General features: G+C 45.5%; 1 protein-coding gene across 1 annotated transcript in view; it reads left to right on the top strand.

The window, feature by feature from the left end:
• The window catches only part of GTF3C1 (general transcription factor IIIC subunit 1), a 1,928,973-nt gene that overhangs the window by 836,792 nt on the left and 1,072,479 nt on the right, over positions 1 to 19,702 (top strand). The gene's annotated exons all lie outside the window — the stretch shown is intronic.

Genomic DNA, 19,702 nt, shown 5'->3' with positions numbered 1-19,702 from the left:
TTTTGTGTCTAATTTTGAGTCTTAAACAATACTCTCACAATTGTGAATGACCAAACCGTAACCACTATAGCAAATTAAACAATGGATTTGATAAGTACATTTAATATTTATATGGGAGGTTTAAAGCACTTCGACGTGGCTGAATGGTAATGATCACCACTTTATAGAACTTCCAAAATAATAGTATCACAAGACACATTACACTTTAATTAGCTTTGTAATTAAATAATTACTATTTTGCAGAAATATAATGAGGACACCTTGCACAGAAAACTAACTAAATTAAGTTTTTCATCATTAGAATACTTGGAAGTTATCCAACTCAGTTATCTCATTATCTCCACTATACTTGCCTCAATCCCCAGTAACTGTGGAGGGTCAACAGGATCCTCAATCCTAAATGGTTTCGCTGCAATAAACATACTGGGTATTTTTACCATATGGTCTGGGATTGTCCAATTATAGTTGCCTATTGGCAACATATCTTCCCTCTTCTGTCTCAGGTCTTGGATAGACCAATTGAACTCTCACTGCAGGTTGCCTTGCTGGGTGTTTTGCAAGACTGGGAGGGTGCTGTTTACAACCCCTGGTAACGATCGGGACGTGTCAGCTAAAAGAGAAATTGCAAAACATTGGAACTCTGCAAAGCCCCCCTCAATGACCAGATTGAGTACAGAATAGACTACAGTGCAGAGCTAGAGGAACCCGTCTATGAAGGGAGGAATGCCCTCAGAAACATGCAAAACTATTGGGAAAATGGTGGGTGTTAAGGACTAGGGAAGGCTGCTTAGTTCTGTTTGCTGTATAGTATGCGTCAACATGATCTGCATTGTACCAATGGTATTGAAGTGACTGTTTTGCTATTTTCTGTTAAAAACAATAACATTTGGCATAAAAAACGAAATTTGTAATGTAGTATGTTTGTGCTGAATAAGACCATCATCAGTTTCTCTCTTTATTTGGCCCTTGACTTGAGACTTGTTACCACAGAGTGAAACATACTACTAAGACATGTTTACTTTACCACTAACCCTACTGAACCCAATTGCAGTTCTCATTGTTCTGTTAATAGCCCTGTGCATTGACCCTCCCTAAATGTCCAGCGGGCAGAAATGGGGCTTGCCACAACAGATTACCTATGCAACGCATAGAGGCTTATACGGCTAGGTGGTGGCAGAGTAGCAGCCCCCATTCGGAGCTCCAGAGTCCAGCTGACCTCCAGCAGCACCATTGCAGGCCATCAATATGAAGGCAGACACCGCAGCTGGATCTTTCTAGCCCTTTCCTAGCCCTTATCTTTCTTCCACAGCCTTTAATCACTTGGTGCTGACATACTAACGACCCATGGTCTTTGGTGGTGGGAGAATGCTGTCTTGGGCTCTGCTCTGCTTACAAACCGTGATCTACTTATCCGATGCAGGGTACAGTCTTCAGTACTCTGCCCTTTCATCATGCCAGTGGCACTCCGACCACTGATTGCACTATACCAGACCTCCTTGAGCCCACTAGACCAACTCCTAGTTCATATTTGATTGGTGCCAAGGTCATCACTGAACATCACTCTTGCTGCTCCTTTTGGTATGTTCCTACACTTCAGCCCCTCTTTCTCACCATAACTGCATAGGGGACTGCATGCTGAACTTCCCTGATGATCTCTGTTGTGGTTGATGCTACCTTGGTTTCCTTGTCCAACCCTTGATATGATGCTTATCATACAGGGGACCAAGTTCTCTGCTTCACTTTTGTCCTATGTTCGGAGGTGCTGCGACCACAGATGGAACACCCCAGCTTACTGAAGGATTCATCCAGCAACTTTTGAGGGTGGTAAGCTACCAGGCTGTGATGAACACTGTGACATTTCCTGTTTAAACCTCTATTATTTTCATCCAATGGTCGCTTTGAGATTCTTTTATCTCTTTAGAAAGTGTAACATTTAAGGCACATGCAAAAATGTTGGCATCATGTCTGCTTACTATCTAGGCTGCCACGTTTTATTGTTTTCAGTTATGGACGCTGCCATAACGTCTTCGATGCTCACTGTATGAGTTGAATTTATTATATTGTTATTAGTTAAAGGAGCATCTAAAACATATTTTAATCTAGATGTCTCATTTGTATTTGTTGTCATGTGTTAGTCTTGTTGATACTTTAGTATTTGCAAATGCAGTTTTGTTTTATAAATATGATAGGATTGTTGATCAGAAGACTGAGTCTCATATATCCGACCATCTGGGTAAAGGGTCTTTGCATTACAGCTATCAATCCAGAATTCACACCGGTTTGCAGTGCCAACCATCTTCAGTCGAATGGAAATCTGGAAGCAGTGGATAGAAGTGGCCTTCCCCCTAGCAGTGTTTTTCTTTGCTGTTCAAAGATGTGCTAGAGAATATTTGAGTTGCTATTTTCTTAATGAAAACTGGAATGCTTTCCAATCCATGTTAAGAGAAACAAACAGATGTGCTATTTACTGTTACAGCTAAAATTTAGCTTAGAGTCTAGTGTTAGCTGAAGGGTGTTAAGATAACATCACGCTATGTTTGAAATATTTTCGTAGTCCTATGTGTACAATGCTGCAATCCTTTTTGCATTCTTTGCGGTTACTGTGAATATTTTATGCACTAGACCAGAGTTTTAAAATAAGCATGTTAAAGTACCCTCCTAATTCATAGTGCTACTTTGTGTGCTATTCATTGCCGAAAGAGTTTGATGTTCCACTGTGTCCCTGAACTATTCTTGTGGGACTGATTAAAGGAAACACTTCGGAGAGGTATTGCTCAAATGATTGTATATGGGTTGCAGTCCAATTGGATTTCTAATTAATATTAGTGCATTGACCTGGGTGTGGAATTCTATAAAATTTATACTTGCCCTAGGGGCGCGATGTGTAAGAAATATACTTGTCCTCTAAAAAAAAAAACTCTTGTCCATCTTGTTGGCAAGCATTGAGGTGACAGTTTATAGCAGGGTTCGAATTATAGCAGAGTTCTGTTAAAAGCCTCTCTCACTATGCATTAGATCCAGAGTTGAAATTCCATGTGTGCCTGTGGACACCCACTAACTTGCATGTTGGAGGGTATTCACCTACTCCTCTTCATTTTTCTCCCACACTAGCTAAGATAGAAAGTTTACTCCTGACGAGGGCAGGAGTAAAATATTTTCAGGAATGGGGAAAACGAGGTGTAGAAAGGGTAAATTTGAAGTCGATCAGCAGATTGTCACGTCAGCGAATACAACATAACACAAAATGTGTATATCTACAGCACACTTCCCCCTAGTCATTTGGTGCTGAAATAACAGATGTCTATTGTTATCCAAGTAAGTCATACTCCTGTTATCAAACCCGAAAGGAAGAAAGTTTGAGTTGACCTGCTGGTATTCAAACCTTTCACAATATGTATTTGCTCATGCGAAAATGAAATCCAAAAAGGTTTGCTAGGAGTGCAGTTTTCAGGCATACTTCAGTAAAATTGTGAGAATTTCTGACAGTTGTAAATATGCAATGAATGCAAGAACATATATTTGTTGTTCCCCTTTTTGTCTTTCTTTAAGAATTGGGCTATTGGTTTATTTTCATTTTCCCATAATGGCTTTATACTAATTGCTCCTTTTTGAAGTATTGATATACACCAGACACACTTTAGTGGCTCAGAGAAACTGTACCTAAAGTTGTACAACAGTTTAGCAAAAAGCTATTTTGAGACCGAATTTCTTGTGGAATTTTATTTCAAAAGGAAAAATCATTATTATTGTGATAGACTGCTGTGATGTAATGTAATCAAGCAGCATTCTGGCAACATAAGTTGTCTCAAGTTGTTACATTTTGCAAATCTGTACATGTTTTTAAACTGGAACCAATCAGTAATGGAAACTTAACTCACTGCTTTTACTTTCAGCACTGGCCCTAATAGTAAAGGCTCTCGATTCATGCATACAAGTTTAAACAAATACACATAAAAAACACACATCTTGCTTTAGTAGCAGACAGTCCTTTGACAGATAGGCACTGTAGATTGGCAGCCAACGAGTGTGTAGCCTGGGCCTATTTTTCTAAAGTACAGAGTAAACATAAAACCTTTTTGCATTTGACCCCAAAGAGTGTGTCCTGGTGCAGGTGTTAGGAATTCCACACTCCTGATTGGCTGAATACTTGAGCCACCCCTACAGCTGCTCAAGTTGAATCAGTCCTGCTTTTTTCTCATGGCTATTTATGGGGATGCCCAGGTGGCCATCATCCTGCAAAGGCATCAAATCCCAGACACCCCTGCCCCACAACACCCTCCCTCCAAGACACCTGGGAGGCAGATGATAGTTCCATACCCCATGTCACCAAAACTGCTGAGCCAAGCTTTGGGTGTCACTTTTTAACAGCCAGGCCATCAAGACTGGTCACTGAAATGATGCGGGGAACCGTGATATCTCTAAACCCAACCACCTCATATATCATGTCAGTTCTCACACATGGAGATCACCATTTTAGGACTGCTACATATCTGGACAGGATACCTCGAATGAGTTTTGGTTAGGTCTTCCTTCCTAGGTGTGATTTTTTCTAACTGTGCTATGTATAGTCATTGTTCAAAACAAAAACATTTTTATATTTATTAATCTACTGTGTTTAGTACTCTCTCACCCATTTGGTCTTATGTCTGCTACATAAAATTAAGTTCCCCCTGTGCCAAACTGGATCCCTAAATTTTCCGCCAGGGTCAGTGGCCAGTGCCAGATGGTGCTTTTAAGAAATGTTTATTGGTTGAGTGGGGTGGAAGCCCCATACATGCAACAACTGCGATCATTGTCAGGGTAAACCACAAAAGTCATTCAGTTAACCTGTGCTTAACCCTCTAATAGCTTGTTGTGTCACCATGAAATACAGGGACACAATAAGGTTGCCAGAGGGTTAGCCATCTGATTATTCCAGTCAGCCTGAGTAGCCTGGGATAAAGGCAAGCAGATGGTATCATCCTTCTCATACAAGGCAGTCTTTCCTCTGTAGCTTCCACAGGTCCAGGAGTAATTTGTTGAGCGGCTCTGATGGTCCAGTAGGTATACTTGGTGCCAGGTGTGTGTGTGTGTGTGTGTTTGGGGGGGGGGACTCCCATATCTGGTTCATGAAAATTATTTTTTCCTATCAATGTCCAAACTGCCTGAGGGTGACAGAAGGCAGGCCAGGCCAACTATCTGATTCCATTGTTTGTGCAGGAGACAAAGCCCTGGGTACAGTTCTGCCCCAGCCATTATGCCCTATCATGTCCACACCTAATCCCCTTTTGTGTTAATGTTTGGAAGCATTGCACAAACCTCCAACAGTAGAGCCATTCACCATCGTGTGACCCAGGAAACTGACAGAGGCACAGATTGTTGAAACAAGAAAATGCCAACTTTCTAAAAGAGACATTTTTAAAATTGTGGCTTATAATCTGACTTCACGGTTAAAGAGGGGTTTGAATTAAGTCATTTGAGTGTAAACACCACATCCCTCTCTGCTACCAATCCAAAGACAGCACTTACTAACCATAATAAGGTAACCCAGTGTTGGTCATGGGGAGAGGTAGGCTTTACAACATTGAAAAACAACTTGGAGGTGTTCACTGTTAAGACATGTAAAACTTAAGTATGCATGCTATGTTTTAAATTCAGTGCACAATGCCCTATCACCTTTTAGGGCCTATTTTGAAAGTGGCTTGTGTCTACTAAAAAGGAAGGTTTATGTCTGCAAAAGTTTTTTTTTGCCATGCCAAAATGGTAGTTTAAAAGTTCACAGGCTGCAGTTGCAGGTCTGAGACATGTTTGAAAGTGCTTCTTTATTGTCTGGCACAATGACTGGCCCTGTGTACACGTAGAACCCTGAGTACATGTAGAACCATATACCATGGACGTTAGCAGTGTTCAAGTGCACAGAGTCATAAAGCAAAAAAGATTTATAAAAATCAGAAAACAGGAGGAGTGAAGGCAAAAGGTTTTGGGGAATACCACCCCAAATATATCATGCCTAACAGTGCTGAACTGATTAGTGTGAGGCCATGAGGACAGGTGAATCTGTTCTCATATCATGGGCAGCACAATAATCTGACAATTTTTTTTTTTCTATGTCTCATCAGCACTGAATTTTAATTCTCCACCAAATTTGTATATATTTTTAAAGGTTTTTTGTTCTTTTTCTTTTTATCTGACAACCTAAGTTGTCCTACTTCAAGCCAAGAAACTCCTACTGCTTCTATTGTCTGCTGAGGTTTCATGAGTGTCATATGATCGCTTTGCTTTGATGTGCCATGAGAGACAGTTGGAGCTCCTGATGGCCTACATAACCAAAAAACATTAATCCACATCTTCATCTAGGTGATGGATGTGCTGTTAGACAGATACATGGAGTCACTACCACTGTGCCACAAGAAACAAGGAGCATTTTTCTTTCTGATATTTTCATAAGAAACATGAAAGCTACAAGTATCATTCATCTCTCGATGAGATCCTTGCAATACATCAGATAACAAAGGTGTGATTTGTTAAACTTACACAGACGCAATTTAAAAGTATGTAAGGCAGATCTATAACCAACTGTTTGCACCAGTTTCTTCTATGCATTATACCATAAAAGTTGGACAGGTAAGACAAAATCAGACTTCTTGATATAAAAGGTAAGTTTTTCACATCGTGGTGCTTCTCCTCAACAGATTGAGTTAGATTAGAAAGTCCTGTTTGCTTTCTTTGCTGCTTCAAATTTGTTTACACATAAAGGAGCTGCCAAGGTGAAAGAGATTGCTTTGGACACAACAGGCTGGTAGTTCCATGTGGCCAAAGAGTGGCTCTCATGAAGATAGGTTTTCTCTTTTTCTTGTACCTGTCCACCGAATTACATGTTTCCTCAATTCAGTCTCTGCAGAGAGAAAAATGCAAAGGATGTTACTCCGTTAGGCTTGTGCAGTTCTGATTGACCTCGATTGTGCCAGTCACCCATGGTAATTTAGGGCCACACATGCAAAGCATTTTAGCAGTCAAACGGCAGATTTGGCAGTTTCTAACTGCAGAAATGCTTTTAGGTATGTACAAAACACTATTATTGCAATTCGGTAACACGTTACCAAATCACAATTTATGTTTGCGCTAATGTATTCGGAAGAGATATATTTTCGGCGTCCGTCCCAAAGACCGAATTTGAATGGGATGTATGCATTTTTTGTGGTTGAAATACATTTGCAAAACATTCATATTTTACCAACTCCTTGAAGGGGGTGGTAACCCATTTGTAAATGGTAAGCGGTCCCCAGGGGACCCCTTCCCCTTTGAGAATGGAAAACAATTATTATATAGCAGCAGGCAGTGGTCCCATGGAGGAACTAAGAACCCCAAGAGTCGAGTACCAGAGTGACCAGGAGAGGGGAGGTAAGTACCAGGTTTTCCCCAACACCAACAGGAGGACTTGGGAAAAGGATTATGCAAGACCCAAACCAGACTGGAAGAATCCAAAGCTGGATCCTGACAGAAGAGGACTTGAAAAGGAAGTAGGCCAAGTCCAGTTTGCGATGGAGTATCTGGTCCTGGCAGGAGCCACTAACCCACTATCTGTGGATGCAGGACCTGGCCCACGGTGGACGAAGACCAGCAGTGCAGCACAGGAGATAAGGAGAAATCCCAGAAGTGATGCAGGTGGTGTCCCACATCATTGGTTGGGTTGCAGCTAGTCAGTGGTGGGGAAAACCACCAGCAAGCCTTTGCAAATGCAAAAGAAGAAGAAGATGGGTTGCAAAGCTGAAGAGGACCAGCAAGGCCCAGGGGACTCTAGCCTTGGAGGGGAGTCTGGGGTGACCCTCAGAAGTCAGGAGAGTCAACAGAAGCAGTTGCAGCCCCCACAGGCAGCCCACTGGCAGCAGGCACAGTAAGTTGCAGTGAGGCCCATTCGGCACACTTGAAGAGGAGTCCCACGTCACTAGAGTAGCAGAGAGGGGACTGTGCTTGGCAGTAAGAAGTGCTGGGGGCCAGGGCTACTCGGCGTCTGACGATCCCTTAGAGCAGGACACAACAAGCCTTGGTAGCTGCAAGGGTCACGGTGCACAGGGGTACTGTCCTACAAAAATAAAGCAAGGGCTTACTGCCTCCCAAGTTGGATAGCTGGCAGAGAGGACCAAGGGCACCACTCCAGACTACCACCTGTGGTGCAGGATTCACGCAGTTCCAGGGGAGAGCAGATCCACACTTTCAGATTACATTGCAGTTGGTGCCTGTGACTCCTCCACTCCAAGGGAGGTTCCTTCTTACTACTTTGTGCAGACTGAAATCTCGTCATCCTCAGAGGATGCACAGCCCAGGAAATGTTGCAGTTGCTGGAAGTAGCCTTGGAAACAATGTTGCAGAGCAGAGTGGTCGCCGGAGTTGCAGATTGTTCGTTTCTGAAGAGTCCAATTGCGGTTCCAGTTGCCAGAAGTAGAAGTAAACGATTCAGAGGAGTCCTGCTGGAATCTTGCACATTGAATCTGAGGACCCACCAAAGAGGGAGACACTAAATAGCCCTGGAAGGGGGATTGGTCACCTAGCAAAGTGACCAACTATCATGAGGGAGCTGTGATGTCACCTGCCTGACCTGGCCACTCAGATTCTTCCAGGAGGCTCTGCACATCCTGGAATCAAGATGCAGAACCAAGTGGCCACCTAAAGGAGCTCTGGGCACCACCCCTGGTGTGGTGATTGACAGGTGAGTGGTCACTCCCCTTTCCTTTGTCCAGGGGTCCCTTGACTGGTGCAAACCGGTTTATGCATGGAGGGCACCATATGTTCCCTTCAAAGCATACCGGTGGCTTGAGGAGGCTACCCCTCCTAAGCCATGTCACACCTATTTCCAAGGGGAGAGGGTATTTCCTTCCTCTCCTACAGGAAATCCTTTGTTCTGCCTTCCCCTCCTTGAGCTGGTCAAGCAGCAGGAGGGCAGAAACCCGTTTGGAGTACGGCCTCGGCGCGGGGTGCTTGCAAAACCCTGGAAGACTGGAGCAATACTGGCACTGGTCCTCTGAGGAGCCACCAGAGTGCCTGGAATCATACAACCAATACTGACAACCGAATTGGGGTATGCTTCAAACATGTTTGATACCAAACATGCCCAGGTTCAGAGTTACCATTATGTAGCTGGACACAGTGACCTGTGTCCAGTACACAGGTAAAATGGCTTCCCTGCACAAAGCCTAGGAAAGTGGAGCTTGAGTTCGTAGGGGCACCTCAGCTCATGCAGGGATGCCCTCACACAAAGGGACCTGCACCCTGCCCTCTGGACTAGGAGGGCCAACCATAGAGATGACTTATTGACCTGGTGCAGTGACCTGTAGAGAGAGGGTGCATTCACCTTTTCACGCAGGCTGCAGTGGCAGGCCTGCAGACACATTTTGAATGGGCTCCTATGGGTGTCCAAATACATGCTGCAGCTCATGGTGTCCCAATGGCCTGGGTACCTAAGTACCATATACTAGTGACTTATGTGGGGATACCAGTATGCCAATTGTGGGGTGTGCAAAGTCCTAGGTAACCAAACTTGGAGGGAGAGAGCACAATCACTGGGGTCCTGGTTAGCAGGATCCCAGTGAAAACAGTCCAAGCATACTGATGATAGGCAAGAAGTGAGGGTAACATCAAAACACTGTAAAGGGGTGAGAGGGAATTCCTGTCCGACCTCCCTAAACCAATAATATTCTCACAAAGCGGACAAAGAATAATGTCTGGTGTAAAAACCAGACTAGTTCAAACATCAATATGTTGAAAAAACGGCCCTCACCCACAATTTGTGGCATGCTTCATCATAGGCCCCTGCTAACACACTCCGAGATATGAATCCCCTTCGGAGTGGAGCAGTAAAGGGTGGGGGAACATAAAGGCACATAAGACAAGACTAGCAATCATGGCACAGGGACCAAGGACGAACAGCAGAAACAGACATAAAACTGACTCAGGCTGACCACTTATCCTATTTTATTCCAGTGCAGCCTGGACAAGATTAAAACATGTTATTGGTGGTGTTTTCAGGAATTACTTACCTGTACACCCTAATCTCTGTAGAGCGTCAACATGTTTCGGCCTATTCAAAATGCCAACTTGGGTCATGCGCCCTTCGTCAGGACCTTCGTCCTGTCCCCGTATTCATAAAAGGCCCTACCTGTCTTTCAGTCAGGAGGTTCACTGATTCATGCATTTAGGTACACTTTTGTTTGTCAGCACACTCGGTTGTCTGTGGGAAAAAATAGGCATGATACCCATAATTCAGTGAGATATGGTATCTAATCATGCAAATTATCCCCAGACCATCACCTTTATGTTTAGGGAAAAATAGTTATTAAACTTGTGCATTCAGATCCCCTGGTTATTATCTAAATACCATGTGGAAGAAATAAAACTATACCTAATCCACCCGTGTTGATTAATTATCATAAATATATATATAATATACCCAGGTCCATAGACAGAAATAGATGGTGTGTGTGTGTGCGCACTTACTGAGTTTCATTAACACTCGTTTTCATCAAAGCCGGGTGGGAGCACTCACACACTGTATTAAAATAAATCACCATATATCATGATTGGGGGTAGCTGTATTTTACATATAGTATGTTCACCCATCAGGTTTAAAAAAAAAAAAAAAGTGATTCTAGACTATGAATAGTCTTTTTTAGGATGTATATATTGCAGCCGTGGTCCAATGTTTCCGCGCACGGCCCGTTTATATTTACTACTTAACATGGCGGATGCCTAGTTATATGTCATCTGCCCCCAGTCCTCATCTTTCCAATATAGGCATTATGGTAAAGTAAGAGTCATTCCGCCTGCCGGCCCTTTAATATTCATATTCTAACTGCCCATGTTTTTCGTTTGAGTGAGCATGGCGGTCAACCCGGAGTGACGGGTGATCGTAACTTGAATGCGACAGTGAGAAAATGTTCTGCTTTTCATGGCCCCAGCCCCCCCTCCACCTCCTTACTTCGTCAAGGGTCCGGTGCTGCCAGTCACCTCCGCTCCGCGTGGATGCAGAAACGCAGACCCGGTGGTCCATAGAAGAACGCTTTCCAGGAGTGACGACATTAGCGTCACACCCCAAGCTAGAATGTAAATTTTCTTGAACGTGGCGGCCATCTTGGGTAGGATCGTGAATATCAATCCCACCCAAGGTAAAGGAAATGCCCGGATCAAGGTGGCATAGGGACGGAGAAGAGGAAATAAGAGGTGGGGGGTAAGGGAGTGGGGGAAAAAAGAAATAAGACGGGGAAGGGTTATGGGGAAAAAGGGAAAAGAGGACTTTAAATATTGAAGATACTGAATATACATATTTATTCTGTGGTGGTCGAGTATGTATTAGAAGATTACGGAGGTTTGCACTTTTCTTAAAGGAAAACATAGGTCTCTCTATATTTAGACCATCACTGTTGAGGATTCGCCAGTTCTTATTAATGATCCCTTTTACTTGGTTAGAAAGTGTATTAAAAGTAGTGATACAGATAAGTAGTTGATTTGGTATTCTACTCCTTTCTTCCCGGAGGACTTCCCTATTACAATTCCTGGCTCTTTTTTGGGCCTGTTGGATTATTCTCAATGGATAATCTTGTTGTATCAGTTTCTCTGTTAGAATCTCTGATTCCTTCTTGTAATGTCTTATATCTGAGCAGTTCCTCCGGATCCAGAGGAACTATTGTCTATAGGAACTATTGTCTATAGGGTAAGTTTTCCCGCAGTGTCTTCGGGTGGAAACTTTTGAAAGAAAGTAAACTGTTCCTCTCTGTGGGTTTATGATAAACCTTAGTGATCAATCGACCATCACCAGGTACAATCTCCAAGTCAAGGAAAGGTAATCTATCTTTTGTGATTGTCGCTGTAAACAATAACAGTGGATCCCGTTCATTGAGCCACTGAATAAATCCGTCAATTGACTGTCTATCCCCTCTCCAAACTAGAAGGACGTCATCTATAAAACGGCGCCATAATCTGATGTGTTTTTGCCAAGGATGATTATTCTGAAAGATATGTTTATGTTCAAAATTAAATACGTATAAGCATGTCAAACTGGGAGCAAATGTGCTCCCCATTGACTATTGGCTTGATTTTTAAATATGTATATTCGGTATCTTTAATATTTAAAGTCCCTTTTTCCCCCATAACCCTTCCCCGTCTATTTATTTTCCCCCCTCCCTTACCCCCCACCTCCACCAGCTCTTATTTCCCCTTCTCCGCCCCTATGCCACCTTGATTCGGGCATTTCCTTTACCTTGGGCGGGATCGATATTCACGATCCTACCCAAGATGGCCGTCACGTTCAAGAAAATTGACATTCTAGCTTCGGGTGTGACGCTAATGTCGTCACTCTCGGAAGCGTTCTTCTGTGGACCACCTGCTCCGCGTTTCTGAATACACGCGGAGCCGGGAGCGGCGGTGACTGGCAGCACCGGACCCTTGACGAAGTAAGGAGGTGGAAGGGGGCTGGGGCCATGAAAAGCGGAACATTTTCTCACTGTTGCATTCATGTTACGATCACCCGTCACTCTGGGTTGACCGCCATGCTCACTCAGAAACAAAAAACATGGGCAGTTAGAATATGAGTATTAAAGGGCCGGCAGGCAGAATGACTTTTTCTTTACCATAATGTCTATATTGGAAAGATGAGGACTGGGGGCCGATGACATATAACTAGGCATCCGCCATGTTAAGTAGTAAATATTAACGGGCTGTGGGCGGAAACATTGGACCACGGCTGCAATAGATACATCCTAAAAAAAGACTATTCATAGTCTAGAATCACATTTATTTATTTTTTAAACCTGATGGGTAAACATACTATATGTAAAATACAGCTACCCCCAATCATGATATATGGTGATTTATTTTAATACAGTGTGTAACTACAGGGTGGTGCTCCCACCCGGCTTTGATGAAAGCGAGTGTTAATGAAACTCAGTAAGTGCACACACACACACACACATAGATAGGTCTAGTTTTATTTCTTCCACAAGGTATTTAGATAATAACCAGGGGATCTGAATGCACACGTTTAATAACTATTTTTCCCTACACATAAAGGTGATGGTCTGGGGATAATTTGTATTATTAGATACCATATCTCACTGAATTATGGGTATCATGCCTATTTCTTCCCACAGACAACCGAGTGTGCTGACAAACAAAAGTGTACCTAAAGGCACGAATCAGTGAACCTCCTGATTGAAGGACAGGTAGGGTCTTTTATAAATCGGGGACAGGACAAAGGTCCTGACGAAGGCCGCATGACCCAAGTTGGCATTTTGAATAGGCCGAAACATGTTGACCTTCTTCAGAGATTAGGGTGTACAGGTAATTAATTCCTGAAAACACCACCAATAAATTTTTTTAATCCTGTCCAGGCTGCACTGGAATAAAATAGGATAAGTGGTCAGCCTGAGTCAGTTTTATGTCTGTTTCTGTTGTTCGTCTTTGGTCCCTGTGCCATGATTGTTGGTCTTGTCTTAAATGCCTTTGTGTTCCCCCACCCTTACTACTCCACTCTGAAGGGGATTCATATTTTGGAGTGTGTTAGCAGGGGCCTATGATGAAGCATGCCACAAATTGTGGGTGGGGGCCGTTTTTTCAACATATTGATGTTTGAACTAGTCTGGTTTTTACACCAGACATTATTCCTTGTCCTCTCTGTGAGAATATATAAGAAGTGAGGGTAACCATGCCAAAAGAGGGTACTGTCCTACAGTATCATGCAATTTCACCGATTCCAGTGCTAGTTTGAGGATACCATGTACTCTGCGGGCACCCCAGGGGATTCCCCAAAGTCTACCTGTACAGCCTTGCATGGTCTGCATGCCAGCCTGGGCTGCTGCAGACCCCAGACACTATTCTTCAAATCCCGCTACTGAGCTTAACTCGGGCAGAGGAAGGCAGAACAAAGGATTTCCTGTAAGACAGAGGCGTGACCATCGCTTCTTTAGAAAAATACATCTCTGGGCTGTGGTGGGGATGCCTTTAATCACCACCAGACTACTTTGAAGGGCACATTTGGTGCCCTCCTTGTATAAAAGGACAGGGGACTGACCACCCCTGACCAGCTCCTCCCCTAGGGAGAGCACAGAGCTTTGCCAGGTGGCCACTTAAGACTGCCATCTTGGAAATAAGATGAGCAGAGGCCCCTGGGAGCATTTGACTGGTTAGTCTAGCTGTGTGATGTATCTGACCACCTCTGATAAGATGGGTTATTGCAGTAAGTATCCATCCCCCTTCCCAGGTTACTTAAGGGCACCCTAAGAGTGGGAGTCCAGATTTGTCTGCAAGACTTCAGGAAACATCTGCATGTCTCCTCTGCAAGACACTTATGCAACCTGGATACCAGAACCGCTGCTGTTCTTCGCTGAAACCAAGAGCAAGACTGTAACCAGTAGGAGGGCTCCTGCTGCAACTTTGTTTCCAAATTCTGCAAATACTTATGCAACCCTGTAGCTGTGTCCTCTAGAGTCACTGGGACTCTGCCTGCACTCAGGAAGGCAAGAAGGAATCGCCCTTGGAGTTAAGGAGTCCCTCCCCTGCATCCGCAGGCACTTCAATGATGGCTGGCTTGTGGATTCTGCTGTCCCACGGAGACTCCAAGGCTCTGAAACACAAGTGGTGGTTCTGTGGCTCTCCAAAGGTCTGACCTGTAGGAAGTTGGCTCTGTATATACTATCTCAAAATGATAGATAGTGTGCACAGAGTCCAAGGGATCCCCTTAGAGGTTGATAGTGGTAAAATTAGATAATACTAATGCTCTCTTTTGTGGTAGTGTGGTCCAGCAGTAGGCCTATCAGAGGGTAGTGTTAAACATTTGTTGTACATACACACAGGCAATAAATGAGAACACACACTCAAAGACTTAACTCCAGGGCCAATATATTTTTATATAGAAACATATTATTTTCTTTATTTTAGAACCACAAGATTCAGAATTCAAGTAAGTACATAAATTGTAAGGTACTTGGCAAAGGTAAATATGGAACTTTGAATTAAAACAGTAAAGTACACAGTTTTGGCAAAAATGACAATAAGCTATTTTAAAAGTGGACACTGCAAAAATGAACACTTCCTGGGGAGGTATGTTTTTCAGGTAAGTAAAGCACTAACAAGTTCATTCTCCGGGGCATAGGCAGCCCACCGTTGGGGGTTCAAATCAACCCCAAACACCCAGCAACACAGGGCCGGTCAGGTGCAGAGGTCAAAGTAGGGCACAAATAACATAGGCACCTATGGAGACTAGGGATGCTCTGGTTCCAGTCTGCTAGCAGGTAAGTACCTGCATCCTCGGGAGCAGACCAAGGGGGTTTTGTAGGGCACTGGGAGGGTCACAAACAGGCACACAAAAAACATCCTCGGCAGCACAGGGGCAGCTGGGTGCAGTGTGCAAAGTAGGTGTCGGATTTTAGGTTGGAGTCAATAGAGAGACCCGGGGTCACTCTGGCAATGCAGGCAGGGCACAGGGGGGCTTCTCTGGCCAGCTACCGACTGGGCAAAGATGAGGACCGTCTGCTTGGTCACTCCTGCACCAGTAGTTGGTTTCTCTCGGGCCTGGGGGCTGCGGGTGCAGTGCTTCTTCCAGGCGTCGGGTTCCTTTGTTACCGGGCAGTCGTGGTCAGGGGGAGCCTTTGGATTCTCTCTGCAGACGTCGCTGTGGGGGTGCAGGGAGGTTGTCTCAGGGTGTCCACGTCGTTGGAGTCGCCTGGGGGGCCTCTCTGCAGTGTTGGTTCTTCTGGACATGAGCCGGGGGCGTCGGGTGCAAAGTGTTGGGGACTCACTCTTCCGGAGTGACGCAGGAGTCCCTTTAAAGATGGTTTCTTTGTTGCTGTTTGGACAGAGCTGCTGTCCACAGGAGTTTCTTGGTCTTTTGGTTGGAGGGCAGTCCTCTGAGTCCTCAGAGGTCAATGGTCCCACTGGATGCATCACTGTGCAGGTTCTTTGAGACTGGAGACAGGCCGGTAGGGCTTGGGCCAAGTCATTTGTCTCCGTCATCTCTGTGGGGCTTTCAGGTCAGCAGTCCTTCTTGTTGCAGGTCGCCAGGAATCTGATTTCCTGGGTTCAGGGTCGCCCCTAAATACTCAATTTAGGGGTGTGTTTAGGTCTGGGGGGGCAGTAGCCAATGGCTACTGTCCTTGAGGGTGGCTACACCCTATTTGTGCCTCCTCCCTGTGGGGAGGGGGGCACATCCCTAATCCTATTGGGGGAATCCACCAAAGCAAGATAGAAGATTTCATAAGGCAGAGGTCACCTCAGCTCAGGTCACCGTAGGGGGGTGTCCTGGCTGGAGGGTGACTCCTTGTTTTTCTCATTATCTCCTCCAGGCTTGCTGCCAAAAGTGGGGGCTGTGTCCGAGGGTGGCGGGCATCTCCACTAGCTGGAGTGCCCTGGGGCACTGTAACACCAGGCTTGAGCCTTTGCGTCTCACTGACGGGTGTTATAGTTCCTGCAGGGTGAGGTGTGAAGCACCTCCACCCAGTACAGGCTTTGTTCCTGGCCACAGAGTGACAAAGGCACTCAACCCATTTGGCCAGAAACCCGTCTGAATGTGTCACGCTGGCAGAAACTGGTCAGCCTAGCACTAGTAGTAGGGCTGGTAAACAGGGGGCATCTCTAATATGCCCTCTGTGTGCATTTCTCAATAAATCCCACACTGGCATCAGTGTGGATTTATTGTGCTGAGAAGTTTGATACCAAACTTCCCAGTATTCAGTGTAGCCATTATGGAACTGTGGAGTTTGTGTTTGACAAACTCCCAGACCATATACTTTTTATGGCTAACCTGCACTTACAATGTCTAAGAATTGGCTTAGACACTGTAGGGTCATAGTGCTCATGCAACTATGCTCTTACCTGTGGTATAGTGCACCCTGCCCTAGGGCTGTAAGGCCTGCTGGAGGGGTGACTTACCTGTGCCACAGGCAGTGGGTTGTGGGCATGGCACCCTGAGGGGAGTGCCATGTCGACTTAATCGTTTTCTCCCCAACAGCACACACAAGCTGTGAGGCAGTGTGCATGTGCTGAGTGAGGGGTCCCCAGGGTAATAATATATTCTGCAGCACTTAGAGACCTTCCCTGGCCACAGGGCCCTTGGTACCTGGGGTACCATTTACAAGGGGCTTATCTGCGTGCCAGGGCTGTGGCAGTTGTGCAAACAATGGTACATTTTTAAGTGAAAGAACACTAGTGCTGGGGACAGGTTAGCAGAATCCCAGCACTTTTCTCAGTCAAGTCAGCATCAATATCAGGCAAAAAGTGGGGGGGGCTGCAACAAGGAGCCATTTTCTACATGACCTATCTGCCTTGCAACTGGGAAGTTTGTGGTCCCTCGCTGGAGTTGCTTGGCCTGAACCCATCTGCTTGTCGTTACCAAGGCTTGTTGGCTCTTTAGTCTGAAGACCTCCTAACTCCAAGAAGCCCCAGCCTCCAGCACTCTCCAGTTCCAAGAACGACCAACTTCCTCTCTGCAACTCCTGCAACATGGGCACCTCTCTTTGCTGGGCTGCTGAGGCCTCCCTTTGACATCCTGTGCCTGCTGCCAGATGGTTCTGCTAGGGATCGGCAACAATTCCTGCTATCTCCCTTGCTTGCTGAGGGCTGGCCCTGACCAGCTGCCAACAATGGGTTACCTGGACCTTGCTGGTCACCACAAATCTTGCAAACTGTGCAATGCGTCTTTGCATTTGCCAAGGCTTGTTGGTGACCCTGCTGACCACAACCCCCTCTGCAATTCGATGACCTGTATGGACAGCTCTTGGATGACTCCTGGGATCCTCTTCCATTGACTGAAATCCACAGCTGCACTTTTTCGTCCATTGTCCTACAGGAAAGCATCACAGAGATGGGTGGACATTGCCCTCCTGCAAAGCCTGGACACATCCAGGTGGTCTGGACTCTGTCCCCTCTTTCCTTAGGTCGTCTTCTTTTGAGATCCATGCCTGAATTTCACCGACCTGGTCCACGGGTCACAACAGCAGCTGGACAACTGAGGTCCCCATTGACTTCGGTTGAAGATTCTGACATGAATTCACCCCTTTGTAACTGGGCTCCCTGGTGTAGGTACTCCACTGTTCTCGGCATCCATGGGTGGTGCCACTATCCAACCTCCCTTTTCTTAACAGGTTTCCTCGAGGTCCTCTGGGAAGGGTCCTAAAACACGAAACCTTCAACTGCGACTCCCCCATGTTAGCCTATGGACATTGACCCGAGATTACTACTCTGCACATAGGTGCCTGGGGAATCCTACCTACTTACCTTTGGGGTTTTAGTACTTCCCCAGTCCTAAGGGTCCTTTGTTGGTAGCGTGAGTTGGGAGTGATTTTTGCATTAAACTTTTTTGGTGCATGGTATTTATCTTCACACCCCCCCCCCCCCCCCCCCCCCCCCCACCCCCACCCCGCCCCAAACCCAATCCCCCAAGGTTCCCACATTATTTTGTACTCTTACTAACCAGCTGCCAAGTATATTTTTGTATGTCCATATCTCTGGTTAAGAGACATACCAAAGTTAGTTCTAGATTGTGTGTTACAATAAGTGACCTATTTTTCCAACACTGGTGTGGTTCTTTCCTGTGTGTACATCACTGACTGACCTGTGTGGTATTTGCAACTGCTTTACACCATCCTGAATAAGTCTTATCTGCTCGCCACAGCTACCCCTATGAGAGTCCTGGGTATCTAGAGCTGCCTACACTATCACTAATTGTTGCCTGAACTGAGTAGTGTGCCTTACCTATAGGTGTATACCATATACTGAGCCAGCCTCCTACAGTTACCACCTAAGTTAGGAAGCCACATGGGGTATTAGCCCAAACGACAAACTTTAAAAGGGAAGCCGCCTTTGAAGGCCAATTGTAAACACACTGAAAAGGGGCCGCGCTTTTGTCTGGGTAGACAGGTAGGCATCTGATAGAGACTTCTAGTTGCAGATTCCTTACTTTAGAATTTTCCCAGGCGTCAGTCTGGATCTGGAGATTGTTCTTCTTACAGTAGCCCTGTGGGCTGTTAGGTGGCGTTGGTCGGCTCTGCGTCCGTTGTGGTTGTCGGATATGATGTCGTGGGTTATATATAGGCGCCACCCGGGTGTGCCGAAATCAGTTCTTTTCTTTCTGCGTCTACCTATGTGCAGATCCATAGAGAGCTACCCCCACAGTCTCTTTTTGACTGGGTTTTTAACTTTTTGTTGGAGTTGTTTGACTTCTTGGTGCGCCAAGGATGTCACGGAAGACCAGCTTTAAGCCCTGCAACTCCTGTCACCATATGATGTCTGTTACGGATTCTCCATCCCTTCTGCCTGTGGTGTTTGGAGCATGACCATGACCCGAAGTCGTGCTCTAACTGCTGGGCCATGAACCCAACGGCTTTGTGGGAGAGGTCCCTAAAGCTACTTGTGGTCCGGCGTCCAGCTCCGCATTGTTCCCGGTCGAGAGGAGGGTCCCGAGACTGCTCGCGGAGGCACCACTACTTGTCCCATTCAAATACTCTGGTAAGCACAAGAAGTCAAAGAAGCACAAGCGCCCTTCGACTTCCTCATCGGTTGGATGACACAACACAGGAGAAAGAGCTTCCTTGCTCTAGACCTCCAACTTCAGAGCCTACTTCTGGGTTGGCTGCATCAGCTTCAGCTCTAAGGGGCCCCAAGGATCCACTTCCTGATCTGAACCGGTGTCAGTTGTACCACTGCAACCTTCCATGATGACTGTTCTGATGTCAGCGCTCCC

Source organism: Pleurodeles waltl, chromosome 10 (genome assembly GCF_031143425.1).
Source record: "Pleurodeles waltl isolate 20211129_DDA chromosome 10, aPleWal1.hap1.20221129, whole genome shotgun sequence".
NCBI lineage: Eukaryota > Metazoa > Chordata > Amphibia > Caudata > Salamandridae > Pleurodeles > Pleurodeles waltl.
This window is presented reverse-complemented; position numbering and strand designations above follow the sequence as displayed.